This window comes from Lissotriton helveticus, chromosome 1_2 (genome assembly GCF_964261635.1).
Source record: "Lissotriton helveticus chromosome 1_2, aLisHel1.1, whole genome shotgun sequence".
Lineage (NCBI taxonomy): Eukaryota > Metazoa > Chordata > Amphibia > Caudata > Salamandridae > Lissotriton > Lissotriton helveticus.
In genome coordinates this window covers 257,638,383-257,666,380 of record NC_136058.1, presented here as the reverse complement: position 1 = coordinate 257,666,380, position 27,998 = coordinate 257,638,383, and positions in this window count along the sequence as shown.

Here is a 27,998-nt window from a genome sequence, read left to right as displayed (position 1 = left end):
ACTCTGCCACCCCAGTTCAGACATGGCTATATGCAAATCAGTCTGACCCTGTACCTCATGGGAACAGTGCAGCCCGAACTGCCAAGCCATGCCTTCCCTGGACCGGAGACAAGCTCCCGAGGACCGGTTTCTGGCAATACAGCCGTCTTCAGCCCGGCTTGCTTGAATCCAGTGGCAAAGTGAGCAAGGGACTCACGTCTGAGCATACCCTGCCACACTTATGGCGGCCAAAGCGGTACAAAAGGGGGTGGTGATGGACGGAGCATCTGAACCAATCAAACACTCACACCTAGTCAAAAGATCTGGGTTTGATCCATCACCGTTCTTTAGCCCACTCTGCCACCCCAGTTCAGACATGGCTATATGCAAATCAGTCTGACCCTGTGCCTCATGGGAACAGTCCAGCCCGAACTGCCAAGCCATGCCTTCCCTGGACCGGAAACAAGCTTCCGAGGACCGGTTTCTGGCATTACAGCTGTCTTCAGCCCGGCTTGCTTGAATCCAGTGGAAAAGTGAGCAAGGGACTCACGACTGAGCATACCCTGCCACACTTATGGCGGCCAAAGTGGTACAAAAGGGGGTGGTGATGGACGGAGCATCTGAACCAATCAAACACTCACACCCAGTCAAAAGATCTGGGTTTGATCCATCACCGTCTTTAGCCCACTCTGCCACCCCAGTTCAGACATGGCTATATGCAAATCAGTCCGACCCTGTGCCTCATGGGAACAGTCCAGCCCGAACTGCCAAGCCATGCCTTCCCTGGACCGGAAACAAGCTTCCGAGGACCGGTTTCTGGCATTACAGCCGTCTTCAGCCCGGCTTGCTTGAATCCAGTGGCAAAGTGAGCAAGGGACTCACGTCTGAGCATACCCTGCCACACTTATGGCAGCCAAAGCGGTACAAAAGGGGGTGGTGATGGACGGAAAAAATGAACCAATCAAACACTCACACCCAGTGAAAAGATCTGGGTTTGATCCATCACCGTTCTTTAGCCCACTCTGCCACCCCAGTTCAGACATGGCTATATGCAAATCAGTCTGACCCTGTCCCTCATGGGAAGAGTCCAGCCTGAACTGCCAAGCCATGCCTTCCCTGGACCGGAAACAAGCTTCTGAGGACCGGTTTCTGGCATTACAGCCGTCTTCAGCCCGGCTTGCTTTAATCCAGTGGCAAAGTGAGCAAGGGACTCACGTCTGAGCATACCCTGCCACACTTATGGCGGCCAAAGCGGTACAAAAGGGGGTGGTGATGGACGGAGCATCTGAACCAATCAAACACTCACACCCAGTCAAAAGATCTGGGTTTGATCCATCACCCTTCTTTAGCCCACTCTGCCACACCAGTTCAGACATGGCTATATGCAAATCAGACTGACCCTGTGCCTCATGGGAACAGTGCAGCCCGAACTGCCAAGCCATGCCTTCCCTGGACCGGAGACAAGCTCCCGAGGACCGGTTTCTGGCATTACAGCCGTCTTCAGCCCGGCTTGCTTGAATCCAGTGGCAAAGTGAGCAAGGGACTCACGTCTGAGCATACCCTGCCACACTTATGGCGGCCAAAGCGGTACAAAAGGGGGTGGTGATGGACGGAGCATCTGAACCAATCAAACACTCACACCTAGTCAAAAGATCTGGGTTTGATCCATCACCGTTCTTTAGCCCACTCTGCCACCCCAGTTCAGACATGGCTATATGCAAATCAGTCTGACCCTGTGCCTCATGGGAACAGTCCAGCCCGAACTGCCAAGCCATGCCTTCCCTGGACCGGAAACAAGCTTCCGAGGACCGGTTTCTGGCATTACAGCCGTCTTCAGCCCGGCTTGCTTGAATCCAGTGGAAAAGTGAGCAAGGGACTCACGACTGAGCATACCCTGCCACACTTATGGCGGCCAAAGTGGTACAAAAGGGGGTGGTGATGGACGGAGCATCTGAACCAATCAAACACTCACACCCAGTCAAAAGATCTGGGTTTGATCCATCACCGTCTTTAGCCCACTCTGCCACCCCAGTTCAGACATGGCTATATGCAAATCAGTCCGACCCTGTGCCTCATGGGAACAGTCCAGCCCGAACTGCCAAGCCATGCCTTCCCTGGACCGGAAACAAGCTTCCGAGGACCGGTTTCTGGCATTACAGCCGTCTTCAGCCCGGCTTGCTTGAATCCAGTGGCAAAGTGAGCAAGGGACTCACGTCTGAGCATACCCTGCCACACTTATGGCAGCCAAAGCGGTACAAAAGGGGGTGGTGATGGACGGAAAAAATGAACCAATCAAACACTCACACCCAGTGAAAAGATCTGGGTTTGATCCATCACCGTTCTTTAGCCCACTCTGCCACCCCAGTTCAGACATGGCTATATGCAAATCAGTCTGACCCTGTCCCTCATGGGAAGAGTCCAGCCTGAACTGCCAAGCCATGCCTTCCCTGGACCGGAAACAAGCTTCTGAGGACCGGTTTCTGGCATTACAGCCGTCTTCAGCCCGGCTTGCTTTAATCCAGTGGCAAAGTGAGCAAGGGACTCACGTCTGAGCATACCCTGCCACACTTATGGCGGCCAAAGCGGTACAAAAGGGGGTGGTGATGGACGGAGCATCTGAACCAATCAAACACTCACACCCAGTCAAAAGATCTGGGTTTGATCCATCACCCTTCTTTAGCCCACTCTGCCACACCAGTTCAGACATGGCTATATGCAAATCAGACTGACCCTGTGCCTCATGGGAACAGTCCAGCCCGAACTGTCAAGCCATGCCTTCCCTGGACCGGAAACAAGCTTCCGAGGACCGGTTTCTGGCATTACAGCCGTCTTCAGCCCAGCTTGCTTGAATCCAGTGGAAAAGTGACCAAGGGACTCACGACTGAGCATACCCTGCCACACTTATGGCGGCCAAAGCGGTACAAAAGGGGGTGGTGATGGACGGAGCATCTGAACCAATCAAACACTCACACCCAGTCAAAAGATCTGGGTTTGATCCATCACTGTTCTTTAGCCCACTCTGCCACCCCAGTTCAGACATGGCTATATGCAAATCAGTCTGACCCTGTGCCTCATGGGAACAGTCCATCCCGAACTGCAAAGCCATGCCTTCCCTGGACCGGAAACAAGCTTCCGAGGACCGGTTTCTGGCATTACAGCCGTCTGCAGCCCGGCTTGCTTGAATCCAGTGGCAAAGTGAGCAAGGGACTCACGTCTGAGCATACCCTGCCACACTTATGGTGGCCAAAGCGGTACAAAAGGGGGTGGTGATGGACGGAGCATCTGAACCAATCAAACACTCACACCCAGTCAAAAGATCTGGGTTTGATCCATCACCGTTCTTTAGCCCACTCTGCCACCCCAGTTCAGACATGGCTATATGCAAATCAGTCTGACCCTGTCCCTCATGGGAACAGTCCAGCCTGAACTGCCAAGCCATGCCTTCTCTGGACCGGAAACAAGCTTCTGAGGACCGGTTTCTGGCATTACAGCCGTCTTCAGCCCGGCTTGCTTGAATCCAGTGGCAAAGTGAGCAAGGGACTCACGTCTGAGCATACCCTGCCACACTTATGGCGGCCAAAGCGGTACAAAAGGGGGTGGTGATGGACGAGCATCTGAACCAATCAAACACTCACACCCAGTCAAAAGATCTGGGTTTGATCCATCACCGTTCTTTAGCCCACTCTGCCACACCAGTTCAGACATGGCTATATGCAAATCAGTCTGACCCTGTGCCTCATGGGAACAGTCCAGCCCGAACTGCCAAGCCATGCCTTCCCTGGACCGGAAACAAGCTTCCGAGGACCGGTTTCTGGCATTACAGCCGTCTTCAGCCCGGCTTGCTTGAATCCAGTGGCAAAGTGAGAAAGGGACTCACGTCTGAGCATACCCTGCCACACTTGTGGCGGCCAAAGCGGTACAAAAGGGGGTGGTGATGGACGGAGCATCTGAACCAATCAAACACTCACACCCAGTCAAAAGATCTGGGTTTGATCCATCACCGTTCTTTAGCCCACTCTGCCACCCCAGTTCAGACAGGGCTATATGCAAATCAGTCTGACCCTGTGCCTCATGGGAACAGTCCAGCCAGTACTGGTAAGCCATGCCTTCCCTGGATCGGAAACAAGCTTCCGATGACCGGTTTCTGGCATTACAGCCGTCTTCAGCCCGGCTTGCTTGAATCCAGTAGCAAAGTGAGCAAGGGATTCATGTCTGAGCATACCCTGCCACACTTATGACGGCCAAAGCGGTACAAAAAGGGGGTGGTGATGGACGGAGCATCTGAACCAATCAAACACTCACACCCAGTCAAAAGATCTGGGTTTGATCCATCACCGTTCTTTAGCCCACTCTGCCACACCAGTTCAGACATGGCTATATGCAAATCAGTCTGACCCTGTGCCTCATGGGAACAGTCCAGGCCGAACTGCCAAGCCATGCCTTCTATGGACCGGAAACAAGCTTCCAAGGACCGGTTTCTGGCATTACAGCCGTCTTCTGCCCGGCTTGCTTGAATCCAGTGGCAAAGTGAGCAAGGGACTCACGTCTGAGCATACCCTGCCACACTTATGGCAGCCAAAGCGGTACAAAATGGGGTGGTGATGGACGGAGCATCTGAACCAATCAAACACTCACACCCAGTCAAACGATCTGGGTTTGATCCATCACCGTTCTTCAGCCCACTCTGCCACCCCAGTTCAGACATGGCTATATGCAAATCAGTCTGACCCTGTGCCTCATGGGAACAGTGCAGCCCGAACTGCCAAGCCATGCCTTCCCTGGACCGGAAACAAGCTCCCGAGGACCGGTTTCTGGCATTACAGCCGTCTTCAGCCCGGCTTGCTTGAATCCAGTGGCAAAGTGAGCAAGGGACTCACGTCTGAGCATACCCTGCCACACTTATGGCGGCCAAAGCGGTACAAAAGGGGGTGGTGATGGACGGAGCATCTGAACCAATCAAACACTCACACCTAGTCAAAAGATCTGGGTTTGATCCATCACCGTTCTTTAGCCCACTCTGCCACCCCAGTTCAGACATGGCTATATGCAAATCAGTCTGACCCTGTGCCTCATGGGAACAGTCCAGCCCGAACTGCCAAGCCATGCCTTCCCTGGACCAGAAACAAGCTTCCGAGGACCGGTTTCTGGCATTACAGCCCTCTTCAGCCCGGCTTGCTTGAATCCAGTGGCAAAGTGAGCAAGGGACTCACGTCTGAGCATACCCTGCCACACTTATGGCAGCCAAAGCGGTACAAAAGGGGGTGGTGATGGACGGAGCATCTGAACCAATCAAACACTCACACCCAGTCAAAAGATCTGGGTTTGATCCATCACCGTTCTTTAGCCCACTCTGCCACCCCAGTTCAGACATGGCTATATGCAAATCAGTCTGACCCTGTGCCTCATGGGAACAGTCCAGCCCAAACTGCCAAGCCATGCCTTCCCTGGACCGGAAACAAGCTTCCGAGGACCGGTTTCTGGCATTACAGCCGTCTTCAGCCCGGCTTGCTTGAATCCAGTGGAAAAGTGAGCAAGGGACTCACGACTGAGCATACCCTGCCACACTTATGGCGGCCAAAGCGGTACAAAAGGGGGTGGTGATGGACGGAGCATCTGAACCAATCAAACACTCACACCCAGTCAAAAGATCTGGGTTTGATCCATCACCGTTCTTTAGCCCACTCTGCCACCCCAGTTCAGACATTCCTATATGCAAATCAGTCTGACCCTGTGCCTCATGGGAACAGTCCATCCGGAACTGCAAAGCCATGCCTTCCCTGGACCGGAAACAAGCTTCCGAGGACCGGTTTCTGGCATTACAGCCGTCTTCAGCCCGGCTTGCTTGAATCCAGTGGCAAAGTGAGCAAGGGACTCACGTCTGAGCATACCCTGCCACACTTATGGCGGCCAAAGCGGTACAAAAGGGGGTGGTGATGGACGGAGCATCTGAACCAATCAAACACTCACACCCAGTCAAAAGATCTGGGTTTGATCCATCACCGTTCTTTAGCCCACTCTGCCACCCCAGTTCAGACATGGCTATATGCAAATCAGTCTGACCCTGTCCCTCATGGGAACAGTCCAGCCTGAACTGCCAAGCCATGCCTTCCCTGGACCGGAAACAAGCTTCTGAGGACCGGTTTCTGGCTTTACAACCGTCTTCAGCCCGGCTTGCTTGAATCCAGTGGCAAAGTGAGCAAGGGACTCCCGTCTGAGCATACCCTGCCACACTTATGGCGGCCAAAGCGGTACAAAAGGGGGTGGTGATGGACGGAGCATCTGAACCAATCAAACACTCACACCCAGTCAAAAGATCTGGGTTTGATCCATCACCGTTCTTTAGCCCACTCTGCCACCCCAGTTCAGACATGGCTATATGCAAATCAGTCTGACCCTGTGCCTCATGGGAACAGTCCAGCCCGAACTGCCAAGCCATGCCTTCCCTGGACCGGAAACAACCTTCCGAGGACCGGTTTCTGGCATTACAGCCGTCTTCAGCCCGGCTTGCTTGAATCCAGTGGCAAAGTGAGCAAGGGACTCACTACTGAGCATACCCTGCCACACTTATGGCGGCCAAAGCGGTACAAAAGGGGGTGGTGATGGACGGAGCATCTGAACCAATCAAACACTCACACCCAGTCAAAAGATCTGGTTTGATCGATCACCGTTCTTTAGTCCACTCTGCCACCCCAGTTCAAACATGGCTATATGCAAATCAGTCTGACCCTGTGCCTCATGGGAACAGTCCAGCCCGTACTGCCAAGCCATGCCTTCCCTAGACCGGAAACAAGCTTCCGAGGACCGGTTTCTGGCATTACAGCCGTCTTCAGCCCGGCTTGCTTGAATCCAGTGGCAAAGTGAGCAAGGGATTCATGTCTGAGCATACCCTGCCACACTTATGGCGGCCAAAGCGGTACAAAAGGGGGTGGTGATGGACGGAGCATCTGAACCAATCAAACACTCACACCCAGTCAAAAGATCTGGGTTTGATCCATCACCCTTCTTTAGCCCACTCTGCCACACCAGTTCAGACATGGCTATATGCAAATCAGTCTGACCCTGTGCCTCATGGGAACAGTCCAGCCCGAACTGTCAAGCCATGCCTTCCCTGGACCGGAAACAAGCTTCCGAGGACCGGTTTCTGGCATTACAGCCATCTTCAGCCCAGCTTGCTTGAATCCAGTGGAAAAGTGACCAAGGGACTCACGACTGAGCATACCCTGCCACACTTATGGCGGCCAAAGTGGTACAAAAGGGGGTGGTGATGGACGGAGCATCTGAACCAATCAAACACTCACACCCAGTCAAAAGATCTGGGTTTGATCCATCACTGTTCTTTAGCCCACTCTGCCACCCCAGTTCAGACATGGCTATATGCAAATCAGTCTGACCCTGTGCCTCATGGGAACAGTCCATCCCGAACTGCAAAGCCATGCCTTCCCTGGACCGGAAACAAGCTTCCGAGGACCGGTTTCTGGCATTACAGCCGTCTGCAGCCCGGCTTGCTTGAATCCAGTGGCAAAGTGAGCAAGGGACTCACGTCTGAGCATACCCTGCCACACTTATGGTGGCCAAAGCGGTACAAAAGGGGGTGGTGATGGACGGAGCATCTGAACCAATCAAACACTCACACCCAGTCAAAAGATCTGGGTTTGATCCATCACCGTTCTTTAGCCCACTCTGCCACCCCAGTTCAGACATGGCTATATGCAAATCAGTCTGACCCTGTCCCTCATGGGAACAGTCCAGCCTGAACTGCCAAGCCATGCCTTCTCTGGACCGGAAACAAGCTTCTGAGGACCGGTTTCTGGCATTACAGCCGTCTTCAGCCCGGCTTGCTTGAATCCAGTGGCAAAGTGAGCAAGGGACTCACGTCTGAGCATACCCTGCCACACTTATGGCAGCCAAAGCGGTACAAAAGGGGGTGGTGATGGACGAGCATCTGAACCAATCAAACACTCACACCCAGTCAAAAGATCTGGGTTTGATCCATCACCGTTCTTTAGCCCACTCTGCCACACCAGTTCAGACATGGCTATATGCAAATCAGTCTGACCCTGTGCCTCATGGGAACAGTCCAGCCCGAACTGCCAAGCCATGCCTTCCCTGGACCGGAAACAAGCTTCCGAGGACCGGTTTCTGGCATTACAGCCGTCTTCAGCCCGGCTTGCTTGAATCCAGTGGCAAAGTGAGAAAGGGACTCACGTCTGAGCATACCCTGCCACACTTGTGGCGGCCAAAGCGGTACAAAAGGGGGTGGTGATGGACGGAGCATCTGAACCAATCAAACACTCACACCCAGTCAAAAGATCTGGGTTTGATCCATCACCGTTCTTTAGCCCACTCTGCCACCCCAGTTCAGACAGGGCTATATGCAAATCAGTCTGACCCTGTGCCTCATGGGAACAGTCCAGCCAGTACTGGTAAGCCATGCCTTCCCTGGATCGGAAACAAGCTTCCGATGACCGGTTTCTGGCATTACAGCCGTCTTCAGCCCGGCTTGCTTGAATCCAGTAGCAAAGTGAGCAAGGGATTCATGTCTGAGCATACCCTGCCACACTTATGACGGCCAAAGCGGTACAAAAAGGGGGTGGTGATGGACGGAGCATCTGAACCAATCAAACACTCACACCCAGTCAAAAGATCTGGGTTTGATCCATCACCGTTCTTTAGCCCACTCTGCCACACCAGTTCAGACATGGCTATATGCAAATCAGTCTGACCCTGTGCCTCATGGGAACAGTCCAGGCCGAACTGCCAAGCCATGCCTTCTATGGACCGGAAACAAGCTTCCAAGGACCGGTTTCTGGCATTACAGCCGTCTTCTGCCCGGCTTGCTTGAATCCAGTGGCAAAGTGAGCAAGGGACTCATGTCTGAGCATACCCTGCCACACTTATGGCAGCCAAAGCGGTACAAAATGGGGTGGTGATGGACGGAGCATCTGAACCAATCAAACACTCACACCCAGTCAAACGATCTGGGTTTGATCCATCACCGTTCTTCAGCCCACTCTGCCACCCCAGTTCAGACATGGCTATATGCAAATCAGTCTGACCCTGTGCCTCATGGGAACAGTGCAGCCCGAACTGCCAAGCCATGCCTTCCCTGGACCGGAAACAAGCTCCCGAGGACCGGTTTCTGGCATTACAGCCGTCTTCAGCCCGGCTTGCTTGAATCCAGTGGCAAAGTGAGCAAGGGACTCACGTCTGAGCATACCCTGCCACACTTATGGCGGCCAAAGCGGTACAAAAGGGGGTGGTGATGGACGGAGCATCTGAACCAATCAAACACTCACACCTAGTCAAAAGATCTGGGTTTGATCCATCACCGTTCTTTAGCCCACTCTGCCACCCCAGTTCAGACATGGCTATATGCAAATCAGTCTGACCCTGTGCCTCATGGGAACAGTCCAGCCCGAACTGCCAAGCCATGCCTTCCCTGGACCAGAAACAAGCTTCCGAGGACCGGTTTCTGGCATTACAGCCCTCTTCAGCCCGGCTTGCTTGAATCCAGTGGCAAAGTGAGCAAGGGACTCACGTCTGAGCATACCCTGCCACACTTATGGCAGCCAAAGCGGTACAAAAGGGGGTGGTGATGGACGGAGCATCTGAACCAATCAAACACTCACACCCAGTCAAAAGATCTGGGTTTGATCCATCACCGTTCTTTAGCCCACTCTGCCACCCCAGTTCAGACATGGCTATATGCAAATCAGTCTGACCCTGTGCCTCATGGGAACAGTCCAGCCCAAACTGCCAAGCCATGCCTTCCCTGGACCGGAAACAAGCTTCCGAGGACCGGTTTCTGGCATTACAGCCGTCTTCAGCCCGGCTTGCTTGAATCCAGTGGAAAAGTGAGCAAGGGACTCACGACTGAGCATACCCTGCCACACTTATGGCGGCCAAAGCGGTACAAAAGGGGGTGGTGATGGACGGAGCATCTGAACCAATCAAACACTCACACCCAGTCAAAAGATCTGGGTTTGATCCATCACCGTTCTTTAGCCCACTCTGCCACCCCAGTTCAGACATTCCTATATGCAAATCAGTCTGACCCTGTGCCTCATGGGAACAGTCCATCCCGAACTGCAAAGCCATGCCTTCCCTGGACCGGAAACAAGCTTCCGAGGACCGGTTTCTGGCATTACAGCCGTCTTCAGCCCGGCTTGCTTGAATCCAGTGGCAAAGTGAGCAAGGGACTCACGTCTGAGCATACCCTGCCACACTTATGGCGGCCAAAGCGGTACAAAAGGGGGTGGTGATGGACGGAGCATCTGAACCAATCAAACACTCACACCCAGTCAAAAGATCTGGGTTTGATCCATCACCGTTCTTTAGCCCACTCTGCCACCCCAGTTCAGACATGGCTATATGCAAATCAGTCTGACCCTGTCCCTCATGGGAACAGTCCAGCCTGAACTGCCAAGCCATGCCTTCCCTGGACCGGAAACAAGCTTCTGAGGACCGGTTTCTGGCATTACAACCGTCTTCAGCCCGGCTTGCTTGAATCCAGTGGCAAAGTGAGCAAGGGACTCACGTCTGAGCATACCCTGCCACACTTATGGCGGCCAAAGCGGTACAAAAGGGGGTGGTGATGGACGGAGCATCTGAACCAATCAAACACTCACACCCAGTCAAAAGATCTGGGTTTGATCCATCACCGTTCTTTAGCCCACTCTGCCACCCCAGTTCAGACATGGCTATATGCAAATCAGTCTGACCCTGTGCCTCATGGGAACAGTCCAGCCCGAACTGCCAAGCCATGCCTTCCCTGGACCGGAAACAAGCTTCCGAGGACCGGTTTCTGGCATTACAGCCGTCTTCAGCCCGGCTTGCTTGAATCCAGTGGCAAAGTGAGCAAGGGACTCACTACTGAGCATACCCTGCCACACTTATGGCGGCCAAAGCGTTACAAAAGGGGGTGGTGATGGACGGAGCATCTGAACCAATCAAACACTCACACCCAGTCAAAAGATCTGGTTTGATCGAGCACCGCTCTTTAGTCCACTCTGCCACCCCAGTTCAAACATGGCTATATGCAAATCAGTCTGACCCTGTGCCTCATGGGAACAGTCCAGCCCGTACTGCCAAGCCATGCCTTCCCTAGACCGGAAACAAGCTTCCGAGGACCGGTTTCTGGCATTACAGCCGTCTTCAGCCCGGCTTGCTTGAATCCAGTGGCAAAGTGAGCAAGGGATTCATGTCTGAGCATACCCTGCCACACTTATGGCGGCCAAAGCGGTACAAAAGGGGGTGGTGATGGACGAGCATCTGAACCAATCAAACATTCACACCCAGTCAAAAGATCTGGGTTTGATCCATCACCGTTCTTTAGCCCACTCTGCCACACCAGTTCAGACATGGCTATATGCAAATCAGTCTGACCCTGTGCCTCATGGGAACAGTCCAGCCCGAACTGCCAAGCCACGCCTTCCCTGGACCGGAAACAAGCTTCCGAGGACCGGTTTCTGGCATTACAGCCGTCTTCAGCCCGGCTTGCTTGAATCCAGTGGCAAAGTGAGCAAGGGACTCACATCTGAGAATACCCTGCCACACTTATGGCGGCCAAAGCAGTACAAAAGGGGGTGGTGATGGACGGAGCATCTGAACCAATCAAACACTCACACCCAGTCAAAAGATCTGGGTTTGATCCATCACCGTTCTTTAGCCCACTCTGCCACGCCAGTTCAGACATGGCTATATGCAAATCAGTCTGACCCTGTGCCTCATCGAAACAGTCCAGCCCGAACTGCCAAGCCATGCCTTCCCTGGACCGGAAACAAGCTTTCGAGGACCGGTTTCTGGCATTACAGCCATCTTCAGCCTGGCTTGCTTGAATCCAGTGGCAAAGTGAGAAAGGGACTCACGTCTGAGCATACCCTGCCACACTTGTGGCGGCCAAAGCGGTACAAAAGGGGGTGGTGATGGACGGAGCATCTGAACCAATCAAACACTCACACCCAGTCAAAAGATCTGGGTTTGATCCATCACCGTTCTTTAGCCCACTCTGCCACCCCAGTTCAGACAGGGCTATATGCAAATCAGTCTGACCCTGTGCCTCATGGGAACAGTCCAGCCCGAACTGGTAAGCCATGCCTTCCCTGGATCGGAAACAAGCTTCCGAGGACCGGTTTCTGGCATTACAGCCGTCTTCAGCCCGGCTTGCTTGAATCCAGTGGCAAAGTGAGCAAGGGATTCATGTCAGAGCATACCCTGCCACACTTATGACGGCCAAAGCGGTACAAAAAGGGGGTGGTGATGGACGGAGCATCTGAACCAATCAAACACTCACACCCAGTCAAAAGATCTGCGTTTGATCCATCACCGTTCTTTAGCCCACTCTGCCACACCAGTTCAGACATGGCTATATGCAAATCAGTCTGACCCTGTGCCTCATGGGAACAGTCCAGGCCGAACTGCCAAGCCATGCCTTCTATGGACCGGAAACAAGCTTCCAAGGACCGGTTTCTGGCATTACAGCTGTCTTCAGCCCGGCTTGCTTGAATCCAGTGGCAAAGTGAGCAAGGGACTCACGTTTGAGCATACCCTGCCACACTAATGGCGGCCAAAGCGGTACAAAAGGGGGTGGTGATGGACGGAGCATCTGAACCAATCAAGCACTCACACCTAGTCAAAAGATCTGGGTTTGATCCATCACGGTTCTTTAGCCCACTCTGCCACCCCAGTTCAGACATGGCTATATGCAAATCAGTCTGACCCTGTGCCTCATGGGAACAGTCCAGCCCAAACTGCCAAGCCATGCCTTCCCTGGACCGGAAACAAGCTTCCGAGGACCGGTTTCTGGCATTACAGCCCTCTTCAGCCCGGCTTGCTTGAATCCAGTGGCAAAGTGAGCAAGGGACTCACGTCTGAGCATACCCTACCACACTTATGGCAGCCAAAGCGGTACAAAAGGGGGTGGTGATGGATGGAAAAAATGAACCAATCAAACACTCACACCCAGTCAAAAGATCTGGGTTTAATCCATCACCGTTCTTTAGCCCACTCTGCCACCCCAGTTCAGACATGGCTATATGCAAATCAGTCTCACCCTGTCCCTCATGGGAACAGTCCAGCCTGAACTGCCAAGCCATGCCTTCCCTGGACCGGAAACAAGCTTCTGAGGACCGGTTTCTGGCATTACAGCCGTATTCAGCCCGGCTTGCTTGAATCCAGTGGCAAGGTGAGCAAGGGACTCACGTCTGAGCATACCCTGCCACACTTATGGCGGCCAAAGCGGTACAAAAGGGGGTGGTGATGGACGGAGCATCTGAACCAATCAAACACTCACACCCAGTCAAAAGATCTGGGTTTGATCCATCACTGTTCTTTAGCCCACTCTGCCACCCCAGTTCAGACATGGCTATATGCAAATCAGTCTGACCCTGTGCCTCATGGGAACAGTCCATCCCGAACTGCCAAGCCATGCCTTCCCTGGACCGGAAACAAGCTTCCGAGGACCGGTTTCTGGCATTACAGCCGTCTTCAGCCCGGCTTGCTTGAATCCAGTGGCAAAGTGAGCAAGGGACTCACTACTGAGCATACCCTGCCACACTTATGGCGGCCAAAGCGGTACAAAAGGGGGTGGTGATGGACGGAGCATCTGAACCAATCAAACACTCACACCCAGTCAAAAGATCTGGGTTTGATCGATCACCGTTCTTTAGTCCACTCTGCCACCCCAGTTTAAACATGGCTATATGCAAATCAGTCTGACCCTGTGCCTCATGGGAACAGTCCAGCCCGAACTGCCAAGCCATGCCTTCCCTAGACCGGAAACAAGCTTCCGAGGACCGGTTTCTGGCATTACAGCCGTCTTCAGCCCGGCTTGCTTGAATCCAGTGGCAAAGTGAGCAAGGGATTCATGTCTGAGCATACCCTGCCACACTTATGGCGGCCAAAGCGGTACAAAAGGGGGTGGTGATGGACGAGCATCTGAACCAATCAAACATTCACACCCAGTCAAAAGATCTGGGTTTGATCCATCACCGTTCTTTAGCCCACTCTGCCACACCAGTTCAGACATGGCTATATGCAAATCAGTCTGACCCTGTGCCTCATGGGAACAGTCCAGCCCGAACTGCCAAGCCACGCCTTCCCTGGACCGGAAACAAGCTTCCGAGGACCGGTTTCTGGCATTACAGCCGTCTTCAGCCCGGCTTGCTTGAATCCAGTGGCAAAGTGAGCAAGGGACTCACATCTGAGCATACCCTGCCACACTTATGGCGGCCAAAGCAGTACAAAAGGGGGTGGTGATGGACGGAGCATCTGAACCAATCAAAAACTCACACCCAGTCAAAAGATCTGGGTTTGATCCATCACCGTTCTTTAGCCCACTCTGCCACCCCAGTTCAGACATGGCTATATGCAAATCAGTCTGACCCTGTGCCTCATCGGAACAGTCCAGCCCGAACTGCCAAGCCATGCCTTCCCTGGACCGGAAACAAGCTTCCGAGGACCGGTTTCTGGCATTACAGCCATCTTCAGCCTGGCTTGCTTGAATCCAGTGGCAAAGTGAGAAAGGGACTCACGTCTGAGCATACCCTGCCACACTTGTGGCGGCAAAAGCGGTACAAAAGGGGGTGGTGGTGGACGAAGCATCTGAACCAATCAAACACTCACACCCAGTCAAAAGATCTGGGTTTGATCCATCACCGTTCTTTAGCCCACTCTGCCACCCCAGTTCAGACAGGGCTATATGCAAATCAGTCTGACCCTGTGCCTCATGGGAACAGTCCAGCCCGAACTGGTAAGCCATGCCTTCCCTGGATCGGAAACAAGCTTCCGAGGACCGGTTTCTGGCATTACAGCCGTCTTCAGCCCGGCTTGCTTGAATCCAGTGGCAAAGTGAGCAAGGGATTCATGTCTGAGCATACCCTGCCACACTTATGACGGCCAAAGCGGTACAAAAAGGGGGTGGTGATGGACGGAGCATCTGAACCAATCAAACACTCACACCCAGTCAAAAGATCTGCGTTTGATCCATCACCGTTCTTTAGCCCACTCTGCCACACCAGTTCAGACATGGCTATATGCAAATCAGTCTGACCCTGTGCCTCATGGGAACAGTCCAGGCCGAACTGCCAAGCCATGCCTTCTATGGACCGGAAACAAGCTTCCAAGGACCGGTTTCTGGCATTACAGCCGTCTTCAGCCCGGCTTGCTTGAATCCAGTGGCAAAGTGAGCAAGGAACTCATGTTTGAGCATACCCTGCCACACTAATGGCGGCCAAAGCGGTACAAAAGGGGGTGGTGATGGACGGAGCATCTGAACCAATCAAGCACTCACACCTAGTCAAAAGATCTGGGTTTGATCCATCACGGTTCTTTAGCCCACTCTGCCACCCCAGTTCAGACATGGCTATATGCAAATCAGTCTGACCCTGTGCCTCATGGGAACAGTCCAGCCCAAACTGCCAAGCCATGCCTTCCCTGGACCGGAAACAAGCTTCCGAGGACCGGTTTCTGGCATTACAGCCCTCTTCAGCCCAGCTTGCTTGAATCCAGTGGCAAAGTGAGCAAGGGACTCACGTCTGAGCATACCCTACCACACTTATGGCAGCCAAAGCGGTACAAAAGGGCGTGGTGATGGACGGAAAAAATGAACCAATCAAACACTCACACCCAGTCAAAAGATCTGGGTTTAATCCATCACCGTTCTTTAGCCCACTCTGCCACCGCAGTTCAGACATGGCTATATGCAAATCAGTCTCACCCTGTCCCTCATGGGAACAGTCCAACCTGAACTGCCAAGCCATGCCTTCCCTGGACCGGAAACAAGCTTCTGAGGACCGGTTTCTGGCATTACAGCTGTATTCAGCCCGGCTTGCTTGAATCCAGTGGCAAGGTGAGCAAGGGACTCACGTCTGAGCATACCCTGCCATACTTATGGCGGCCAAAGCGGTACAAAAGGGGGTGGTGATGGACGGAGCATCTGAACCAATCAAACACTCACACCCAGTCAAAAGATCTGGGTTTGATCCATCACCGTTCTTTAGCCCACTCTGCCACCCCAGTTCAGACATGTCTATATGCAAATCAGTCTGACCCTATGCCTCATGGGAACAGTCCATCCCGAACTGCAAAGCCATGCCTTCCCTGGACCGGAAACAAGCTTCCGAGGACCGGTTTCTGGCATTACAGCCGTCTTCAGCCCGGCTTGCTTGAATCCAGTGGCAAAGTGAGCAAGGGACTCACGTCTGAGCATAACCTGCCACACTTATGGCAGCCAAAGCGGTACAAAAGGGGGTGGTGATGGACGGAGCATCTGAACCAATCAAACACTCACACCCAGTCAAAAGATCTGGGTTTGATCCATCACCGTTCTTTAGCCCACTCTGCCACCCCAGTTCAGACATGGCTATATGCAAATCAGTCTGACCCTGTCCCTCATGGGAACAGTCCAGCCTGAACTGCCAAGCCATGCCTTCCCTGGACCGGAAACAAGCTTCTGAGGACTGGTTTCTAGCATTACAGCCGTCTTCAGCCCGGCTTGCTTGAATCCAGTGGCAAAGTGAGCAAGGGACTCGCGTCTGAGCATACCCTGCCACACTTATGGCGGCCAAAGCGGTACAAAAAGGGGTGGTGATGGACGGAGCATCCGAACCAATCAAACACTCACACCCAGTCAAAAGATCTGGGTTTGATCCATCACCGTTCTTTAGCCCACTCTGCCACCCCAGTTCAGACATTGCGATATGCAAATCAGTCTGACCCTGTGCCTCATGGGAACAGTCCAGCCCGAACTGCCAAGCCATGCCTTCCCTGGACCGGAAACAAGCTTCCGAGGACCGGTTTCTGGCATTACAGCCGTCTTCAGCCCGGCTTGCTTGAATCCAGTGGCAAAGTGAGCAAGGGACTCACGACTGAGCATACCCTGCCACACTTATGGCGGCCAAAGCGGTACAAAAGGGGGTGGTGATGGACGGAGAATCTGAACCAATCAAACACTCACACCCAGTCAAAAGATCTGGGTTTGATCCATCACCGTTCTTTAGTCCACTCTGCCACCCCAGTTCAGACATGGCTATATGCAAATCAGTCTGACCCTGTGCCTCATGGGAACAGTCCAGCCCGAACTGCCAAGCCATGCCTTCCCTGGACCGGAAACAAGCTTCCGAGGACCGGTTTCTGGCATTACAGCCGTCTTCAGCCCGGCTTGCTTGAATCCAGTGGCAAAGTGAGCAAGGGATTCATGTCTGAGCATACCCTGCCACACTTATGGCGGCCAAAGCGGTACAAAAGGGGGTGGTGATGGACAAGCATCTGAACCAATCAAACACTCACACCCAGTCAAAAGATCTGGGTTTGATCCATCACTGTTCTTTAGCCCACTCTGCCACACCAGTTCAGACATGGCTATATGCAAATCAGTCTGACCCTGTGCCTCATGGGAACAGTCCAGCCCGAACTGCCAAGCCATGCCTTCCCTGGACCGGAAACAAGCTTCCGAGGACCGGTTTCTGGCATTACAGCCGTCTTCAGCCCGGCTTGCTTGAATCCAGTGGCAAAGTGAGCAAGGGACTCACATCTGAGCATACCCTGCCACACTTATGGCGGCCAAAGCGGTACAAAAGGGGGTGGTGATGGACGGAGCATCTGAACCAATCAAACACTCACACCCAGTCAAAAGATCTGGGTTTGATCCATCACCGTTCTTTAGCCCACTCTGCCACCCCAGTTCAGACATGGCTATATGCAAATCAGTCTGACCCTGTCCCTCATGGGAACAGTCCAGCCTGAACTGCCAAGCCATGCCTTCCCTGGACCGGAAACAAGCTTCTGAGGACCGGTTTCTGGCATCACAGCCGTCTTCAGCCCGGCTTGCTTGAATCCAGTGGCAAAGTGAGCAAGGGACTCACGACTGAGCATACCCTGCCACACTTATGGCGGCCAAAGCGGTACAAAAGGGGGTGGTGATGGACGGAGCATCTGAACCAATCAAACACTCACACCCAGTCAAAAGATCTGGGTTTGATCCATCACCGTTCTTTAGTCTACTCTGCCACCCCAGTTCAGACATGGCTATATGCAAATCAGTCTGACCCTGTGCCTCATGGGAACAGTCCAGCCAGAACTGCCAAGCCATGCCTTCCCTGGACCGGAAACAAGCTTCCGAGGACCGGTTTCTGGCATTACAGCCGTCTTCAGCCCGGCTTGCTTGAATCCAGTGGCAAAGTGAGCAAGGGATTCATGTCTGAGCATACCCTGCCACACTTATGGCGGCCAAAGCCGTACAAAAGGGGGTGGTGATGGACGAGCATCTGAACCAATCAAACACTCACACCCAGTCAAAAGATCTGGGTTTGATCCATCATCGTTCTTTAGCCCACTCTGCCACACCAGTTCAGACATGGCTATATGCAAATCAGTCTGACCCTGTGCCTCATGGGAACAGTCCAGCCCGAACTGCCAAGCCATGCCTTCCCTGGACCGGAAACAAGCTTCCGAGGACCGGTTTCTGGCATTACAGCCGTCTTCAGCCCGGCTTGCTTGAATCCAGTGGCAAAGTGAGCAAGGGACTCACATCTGAGCATACCCTGCCACACTTATGGCGGCCAAAGCGGTACAAAAGGGGGTGGTGATGGACGGAGCATCTGAACCAATCAAACACTCACACCCAGTCAAAAGATCTGGGTTTGATCCATCACCGTTCTTTAGTCCACTCTGCCACCCCAGTTCAGACATGGCTATATGCAAATCAGTCTGACCCTGTGCCTCATGGGAACAGTCCAGCCCGAACTGCCAAGCCATGCCTTCCCTGGACCGGAAACAAGCTTCCGAGGACCGGTTTCTGGCATTACAGCCGTCTTCAGCCCGGCTTGCTTGAATCCAGTGGCAAAGTGAGCAAGGGATTCATGTCTGAGCATACCCTGCCACACTTATGGCGGCCAAAGCGGTACAAAAGGGGGTGGTGATGGACGAGCATCTGAACCAATCAAACACTCACACCCAGTCAAAAGATCTGGGTTTAATCCATCACCGTTCTTTAGCCCACTCTGCCACACCAGTTCAGACATGGCTATATGCAAATCAGTCTGACCCTGTGCCTCATGGGAACAGTCCAGCCCGTACTGGTAAGCCATGCCTTCCCTGGATCGGAAACAAGCTTCCGAGGACCGGTTTCTGGCATTACAGCCGTCTTCAGCCCGGCTTGCTTGAATCCAGTAGCAAAGTGAGCAAGGGATTCATGTCTGAGCATACCCTGCCACACTTATGACCGCCAAAGCGGTACAAAAAGGGGGTGGTGATGGACGGAGCATCTGAACCAATCAAACACTCACACCCAGTCAAAAGATCTGGGTTTGATCCATCACCGTTCTTTAGCCCACTCTGCCACACCAGTTCAGACATGGCTATATGCAAATCAGTATGACCCTGTGCCTCATGGGAACAGTCCAGGCCGAACTGCCAAGCCATGCCTTCTATGGACCGGAAACAAGCTTCCAAGGACCGGTTTCTGGCATTACAGCCGTCTTCAGCCCGGCTTGCTTGAATCCAGTGGCAAAGTGAGCAAGGGACTCACGTCTGAGCATACCCTGCCACACTTATGGCGGCCAAAGCGGTACAAAAGGGGGTGGTGATGGACGGAGCATCTGAACCAATCAAACACTCTCACCCAGTCAAAAGATCTGGGTTTGATCCATCACCGTTCTTTAGCCCACTCTGCCACCCCAGTTTAGACATGGCTATATGCAAATCAGTCTGACCCTGTGCCTCATGGGAACAGTCCAGCCCGAACTGCCAAGCCGTGCCTTCCATGGACCGGAAACAAGCTTCCGAGGACCGGTTTCTGGCATTACAGCCGTCTTCAGCCCGGCTTGCTTGAATCCAGTGGCAAAGTGAGCAAGGGACTCACGTGTGAGCATACCCTGCCACAATTATGGCAGCCAAAGCGGTAGAAAATGGGGTGGTGATGGACGGAGCATCTGAACCAATCAAACACTCACACCCAGTCAAACGATCTGGGTTTGATACATCAACGTTCTTCAGCCCACTCTGCCACCCCAGTTCAGACATGGCTATATGCAAATCAGTCTGACCCTGTGCCTCATGGGAACAGTGCAGCCCGAACTGCCAAGCCATGCCTTCCCTGGACCGGAAACAAGCTCCCGAGGACCGGTTTCTGGCATTACAGCCGTCTTCAGCCCGGCTTGCTTGAATCCAGTGGCAAAGTGAGCAAGGGACTCACGTCTGAGCATACCCTGCCACACTTATGGCGGCCAAAGCGGTACAAAAGGGGGTGGTGATGGACGGAGCATCTGAACCAATCAAACACTCACACCTAGTCAAAAGATCTGGGTTTGATCCATCACCGTTCTTTAGCCCACTCTGCCACCCCAGTTCAGACATGGCTATATGCAAATCAGTCTGACCCTGTGCCTCGTGGGAACAGTCCAGCCCGAACTGCCAAGCCATGCCTTCCCTGGACCGGAAACAAGCTTCCGAGGACCGGTTTCTGGCATTACAGCCCTCTTCAGCCCGGCTTGCTTGAATCCAGTGGCAAAGTGAGCAAGGGACTCACGTCTGAGCATACCCTGCCACACTTATGGCAGCCAAAGCGGTACAAAAGGGGGTGGTGATGGACGGAAAAAATGAACCAATCAAACACTCACACCCAGTCAAAAGATCTGGGCTTGATCCATCACCGTTCTTTAGCCCACTCTGCCACCCCAGTTCAGACATGGCTATATGCAAATCAGTCTGACCCTGTCCCTCATGGGAACAGTCCAGCCTGAACTGCCAAGCTATGCCTTCCCTGGACCGGAAACAAGCTTCTGAGGACCGGTTTCTGGCATTACAGCCGTCTTCAGCCCGGCTTGCTTGAATCCAGTGGCAAAGTGAGCAAGGGACTCACGTCTGAGCATACCCTGCCACACTTATGGCGGCCAAAGCGGTACAAAAGGGGGTGGTGATGGACGGAGCATCTGAACCAATCAAACACTCACACCCAGTCAAAAGATCTGGGTTTGATCCATCACCGTTCTTTAGCCCACTCTGCCACCCCAGTTCAGACATGGCTATATGCAAATCAGTCTGACCCTGTGCCTCATGGGAACAGTCCAGCCCGAACTGCCAAGCCATGCCTTCCCTGGACCGGAAACAAGCTTCCGAGGACCGGTTTCTGGCATTACAGCCGTCTTCAGCCCGGCTTGCTTGAATCCAGTGGAAAAGTGAGCAAGGGACTCACGACTGAGCATACCCTGCCACACTTATGGCGGCCAAAGCGGTACAAAAGGGGGTGGTGATGGACGGAGCATCTGAACCAATCAAACACTCACACCCAGTCAAAAGATCTGGGTTTGATCCATCACCGTTCTTTAGCCCACTCTGCCACCCCAGTTCAGACATGGCTATATGCAAATCAGTCTGACCCTGTGCCTCATGGGAACAGTCCATCCCGAACTGCAAAGCCATGCCTTCCCTGGACCAGAAACAAGCTTCCGAGGACCGGTTTCTGGCATTACAGCCGTCTTCAGCCCGGCTTGCTTGAATCCAGTGGCAAAGTGAGCAAGGGACTCACGTCTGAGCATACCCTGCCACACTTATGGTGGCCAAAGCGGTACAAAAGGGGGTGGTGATGGACGGAGCATCTGAACCAATCAAACACTCACACCCAGTCAAAAGATCTGGGTTTGATCCATCACCGTTCTTTAGCCCACTCTGCCACCCCAGTTCAGACATGGCTATATGCAAATCAGTCTGACCCTGTCCCTCATGGGAACAGTCCAGCCTGAACTGCCAAGCCATGCCTTCCCTGGACCGGAAACAAGCTTCTGAGGACCGGTTTCTGGCATTACAGCCGTCTTCAGCCCGGCTTGCTTGAATCCAGTGGCAAAGTGAGCAAGGGACTCACGTCTGAGCATACCCTGCCACACTTATGGCGGCTGTTAGACCTGGCATCATTGGCATGAGTCTCTCCTCCATTTTTTTCTGTTTGCCTCCTCTGTTACGATGTTTTTGCTGGTAAATGCTTTGGGCACTGTGCCACTGCTGATCAGTGCCACAGTGCAAGTGCTCCCTATGTGAAATTGCTGTATTGATTGAATTCCATGTTTGGCTTATTTGGTTTACTGTCAGTCCCTAGTAGAGTGCACCAGGAGTGCCAGGGCTTGTAAATACAAATGCTGCTAGTGGGCCTGCAGCACGTGTTGTGCCACCCACAAGAGCGGCCTAGTAAAAGTATGTCTGAAGGTCTACCATTGCTAGACCACGTGCAGTCTGGTACTGTCACGCAGACTGCGCAAGTACACCTACTTGCCAGTCCCTAAACCTTCCCTTAAACTTCATGTTAGTCACCCCTATGGGAGGCCCACGGGCAGGGTGCATTGTAAGCATAAGGTAGGACAAGCCTGACAAGGTTGGCATGTCCTAATAGTGAATTACAGCCATATTCGTTTTTCACTAGTGTAAGGTAACCTGCTTTCCATCAGTTAGAATGGGCTGCCAGGATTATTAAGGCTATAATCCTAGCGGGCTCGGGGAGCATGGTGCAATGTCAAGTTTGGTATCCCTGAACTCAGGGTTTAATAACGCATCCGTTTGTGTTGATGGTTTTTGGACTCTGTGTTTGAAAATAGCACTTTTAGAAAGTAGCTATTTTCTTGTCTAACTGTCTACCGGTCTCTGCTGGTTCTGGTGTGCGTGTGACAGGAGCTGGGTGGCTCCAGAGGTCTGTATGAGTCAGTGTGGGATGAGTGGGGCATTTGCATTGAGAGTAGGGGAAGAGTAGCTCCTGATAGCCTGCCCTGCCTGATCCAATGCTGGCTCCGCTCCCCTGCCAGGCGACTGATGACTCTGTGCCTGCCTGGGACATTCCTGGCCCACCTCCTGCCGGGCAACTGATGGCCCTGCCCCTGCCAGTGACAATGCTGGCTCCGCTCCTGCTGGGCGGCTGAAGACTCTGCCCTGCACAGTGAATAGGCCAGGTGCTTCGGCCTGGCAACACCCACAACAAACCCAAGATGGGGGGAAATTCCCCTGCATGGACAAAGGGATCAAAGCCAAAAAGGGGTATAAGAGAAGGACCCCTGAACCAAGAATTTAGATCACTTCTGACAAGGAAACCTGAACCAAGGACAAGAAGCCTGCTGATCTAAGGACTGCCTACCCCTTCTGCCAGAGTGCTGTTTGTTGGGGGAATCCTGCATTGCTTCTTTATTTTTGCCAAGGAACCAGGAGAGAGGAACTGTGTGTGTACTCTCAATCTTTGCTAAGAAAATCTCCAAGGGCTGGAAGAGTGCCAGTCTCCTGTTGAAGTCACAGGGCTAAAGGACTTCATCTGCTTAAAGTGCTGTTTGCTGGAAATTGTGAATCCAGCACCTCTGAAAGAATCCAGCAATCTCGACGCCGACGGACGCCGCCGAATCCAGCTCGACATCGTGAGTAACGGCTCCAGTGTCCCGCTTCCTCGACGCCGGCCGCCGGGCCCGATCGACGCCAGCAACAACGCCAGTGAGTAGTGAGTTCGGCTCCAGCTCCAAGTGACCTCGTGTCTGCCCCGCTGCTGATCGCATCGACTTCGAGCCCTCTCGACGCCGTGAGTGCTGCTCACTCTTGCAACATCGACATCGACGACGCCGTATCCTGCTTCCCCTCGTGAGCGCTGCTCCCGCCTGACTTCGGTCGACGCCGCTGCAGATCGCCCCGACTCCGAGGCCCGATCGACGCCGAAGACGCGACGCCGGACATCTCGATGCCGCTGATCATCGAGTGCTTCACTTTTCCAAGGTACTGTGTTGTGGGGGTCTGTGCGACTCCGGGCTCGACGTAGCGCTCTTCGCGGTCGACGCCGAACCTTTGGATTAACTTTGCCTCGACGTCGTGTGACTCCCGTGTGGGTTACATTGTTGCCAAGAACTTTGATTTAAAGAAGAAGAGTTGCTATTGATACTAAAGACTTTGTGCTAAGAAGAAACCGTGCTTGAACTATTATTTTTCCTTCCAAGAGTATTTATTGAGACTGTGGTATATTTTTGTCCTTATTTGGTCTTGTGCTAAGCCTTATATAAATATTCTTATTTTTATAATACTACTGTGTCGTGTCCATTTGTAGTGTATTCACTTTATTACTGTATGTGGTCATAAATGCTTAACGCACTGCCTCTGAGATAAGCCTGCCTGCTTTGCCAAGCTACCAAGGGGGTGAGCAGGGGTTATCTAAGTGTGTGATACCCTTGCCCTGACTAGAAAAGGTGTGTCCCTATTTGTCAGAAGTGTATACCTCTGCCAACTAGAGACGGCCGCTTCTAACATTGGTGGGTCAGCGGTGAGGATTTGAACTTTGCATTTATGACCCATGTGCAGTGATTAGTGTACGCTACATAGTGAAAGCAGACCATAGCGCAGCCACAATCTGTTTTGGTTGGATATTCTATTTTTGTTCTCCGCTTTCCTGGAACTTGATTTTTGAAACTGCCAGTTTTGACCATGAGTAATGCTGGAGGCACTACACCTGTTGTTGAGGAGGAATTTGATAGGAGTAAGATCAACGACTATCAGTTAAAGGATCTGAAATCCTTTTGCAAGCAATTTAAAGTTCCTACCACAGGCTGCAAAAACAAACCAGAATATCTCAAAGCATTGCAGGCCTGGGTAGAAGCCAGAGATCCCTCTGATGCGGTGGTGGTACCGCCAGGGGAAGGGGAGGAGGAGGTGCCAGTGAATGGGCCCGCATCCTCTCCTGGCAGCAGTGTTTCCTCCAAAGGTCTTTCTCCTGAAGAAAGAGAAGAAAGGGAGAAAGAGCGAGCTTACAACATGGAAATGGCAAAACTTAAGATAAATGGGCAGTTGGAAATAGAGAATGCAAGAGGCAGGAGAGAAGCTGATATGGAGATCAAAAGGTTAGAGTTTGAAAGAGAGAAGTTAGCTTTTGAGCGTGATACCAGGATGAGGGAGTTGGAGCTCAAAGCTAAAGAGTTAGAATTGAATCCCTCTGGTGGCAGCATCCCATCTGTGCCTGCAGAAAGTAGGTTTTATTTTCCCAAAGATGTGAACAAAGATTTTCAGAAGAATGAGGATATTGGTCAATGGTTTAAAGCATATGAGTTAGCATTGTTGGCCCACCGGGTCCCTGAGAAGGATTGGGGAGCGGGGTTGTGGGGTCGCTTTGTGAATGAGGGAAGAGATACCCTGTTAGACATGCCTGTTGAGGATAGGATGTCTTATGCTCATATGAAAGATGCTTTAATGTTAAGGTATGGCCTAACCCCAGAAAAGTACAGACAGGCCTTTAGAGAATGTAAGAAGTTGCCTGGTACAACGTGGGTGGAATATGTATCATATTTTTGCAGAGCCATGGATGGTTGGGTAAAGGGCAGCAAAGTGGAAAGTTATGATGCTCTTTATGATTTGTTTGCTTGGGAGCACTTGTCTAATAACTGTTTTCCAGAGCTGCGCCAGCACCTTATTGATAGCAAGATATCTAACCCTAGAAAACTTGCTGAGGAGGCGGACCGCTGGGTCAGTACCAGGGTCCACAAGGGTCCAGTGGGAGACTCAGCCAAAGGTGGGCAGGGTCCCCAGCAGAAGAGTGGGGGGGACAAGGGTAAACAGAGGGAGTTCCAGAAAGGGCCCCAAAGTAATCCCCAAGGGAACCAAGGGAAGGGTTCCCAGCCTCCCCAGATAAGAAATCAGAGGCCCCGACAGGTAAACCTGTTCGTAGGGGCCCCATGACCAGCTTCGCTTGTAAGCAGGTGGGACACCGTTTTTATGATCCTCAGTGTCCCTTGAAGAACTCTACTGCACCACCACGTGCAGCTCCCCGTCAGTTGGCGAGTGTAGCCCTGGGAGGGGAGGAGATGGTTGCCCATGGTGGGGAGGGTCCCGCAGAGATGTCCCTGGTCTCTCTAGGAGACATGGAATTGGTCCCTCCACCCCCTCTGCCTAGTAACACTAAGAAATATAGGCAGTGGGTGACCATTAATGGCCATAGAGTGGAAGCTCTCAGAGACACCGGAGCGAGTGTGACAGCTGTCAAGTGTCACTTGGTGTCCAGAGAGCAGGTTGTTCCCCACGCATTCTACCCTGTGATAGCTGCTGACAACTCCCAGAGAGAGTGTGAGGTAGCTCAAGTTTCCTTTGAATGGGGGGGAGTTTCAGGTACTCTTCAAGTTGCTGTAAGGCCCGCCATGCCTGTTGATTGTCTCCTGGGCAATGATTTAGAAGACTCCCCTTGGGCTAAGGTGGAGAGGGAGACACATTTGAAAATGTTGGGTGTGCCAGAGTGGGTGTGTGCAACCACTCGATCCATGACAGCAAGTAAGGGTGTTGATGGGGTTCTGGAGCCTGAAAGTATGGCCCAGGACCCAGCTGTGAAGAGAAGAGGCAGGGGGCACGGGAAACCGTCCCCCGTAGTTCCCGTGGTCCAGGAGGAGGCAGACCTTGAGGGGTATGCCCTGGAACCCACAGGTGAACAAGTTGCTGAACTGGGAGACCTGCCCGAGCTGACCCACTGGCAGCAGGATGGTGGTCCCTCCAGGGAGGAATTCTGTGCAGAACAGAAAGTGTGCCCTTCTCTTGTGGGTATGAGGCAGCAGGCCTCAGCCCAAACCTCAGGTGATCAGTCAGGGTCACATTTTGTTTACTGGGAGAATGACCTCCTGTATAGCGAGCCTAAGGCTGCTGAGCCTGGGTCAGCCCGTGTGCTGGTGGTACCCCAGCGCTTCAGAGCCTTCCTACTGGATTTGGCTCATGACGTTCCGTTAGCTGGACATCTGGGGCAGGACAAGACCTATGACAGGCTTGTCACCCATTTTTATTGGCCTCAGATGAGAAGGGATACAGATATCCATTGCAAGACCTGTCAAACTTGCCAGGCAAGTGGGAAAAGCGGGCGGAAGCAGAAGGCTCCCCTCCAACCTTTTCCCGTGGTCAGTACCCCCTTTGACCGGGTGGGGATCGACATTGTTGGGCCCCTGGACCCCAAGACAGCCCTGGGCAACAGGTTCATCCTGGTCTTGGTGGACCATGCCACACGGTACCCGGAAGCCATCCCTCTCAGAACGGTGACGGCCCCCGTGGTGGGACGGGCACTGATGGGTGTTTTCTCCAGAATGGGGTTCCCCAGAGAGGTGCTGTCAGACCGGGGCACCAACTTCATTTCCAACTATATGAAGTCTTTGTGGAAGGAGTGTGGGGTAACTTACAAGTTCACCACTCCTTACCACCCTCAAGGTAATGGGTTGGTTGAAAGATTCAACCGTACCCTTAAAGGCATGATTATGGGTCTTGAAGAACCAATGAGGCGTAAATGGGACGTCCTCTTGCCATGCCTGTTGTTTGCTTACTGTGAGGTGCCACAAAAGTCTCTAGGGTTCAGCCCCTTTGAGCTCTTGTATGGTCACCCGGTAAGAGGACCTTTGAGTCTGGTCAAAGAAGGCTGGGAGCAATCTCCCAGGAAACCTCCCCAGGATGTATACAGTTACATGCTGGCCTTTAGGAACCAGACTAGGCGCTTCAGAGATCTTGCTCAGGCAAATCTGGAGGCCAGCCAGGAGGAGATGAAGCGGTGGTACGACCAGAAGGCCACTCTGGTAGAGCTTCAGCCTGGACAGAAAGTTTGGGTTGTGTCCCCTGTAGAACCTTGTGCGCTCAAGGACAGGTGGACTGGACCATTTGAGGTTGTGGAGAAAAAGAGCGATGTCACCTACATGGTGGACTTGAAGTCTCCCAGGAACCCCTTGCGGGTCCTGCATGTCAACCGTTTAAAGCCCCACTTAGAAAGGTCCGAAGTGGGCATGCTCCTAGCTACAGATGCTGGAATGGAGGAGGAGAGTGAGCCTCTTCCTGACCTCCTGTATGCAAAAGAGCAAGATGGGTCAGTGGATGGTGTTGTCCTCTCTGACACACTGACCCCTGAACAGCAGCAGGATTGTCGCCAATTGTTGGGACAATTCCCTGATCAGTTTTCCTTGATTCCTGGTGTCACTCAGTGGTGTGTCCATGATGTGGACACCGGGGACAGCACTCCTGTGAAGCACAAGGCTTACAGAGTGACTGACAAGGTCAGAGCATACATC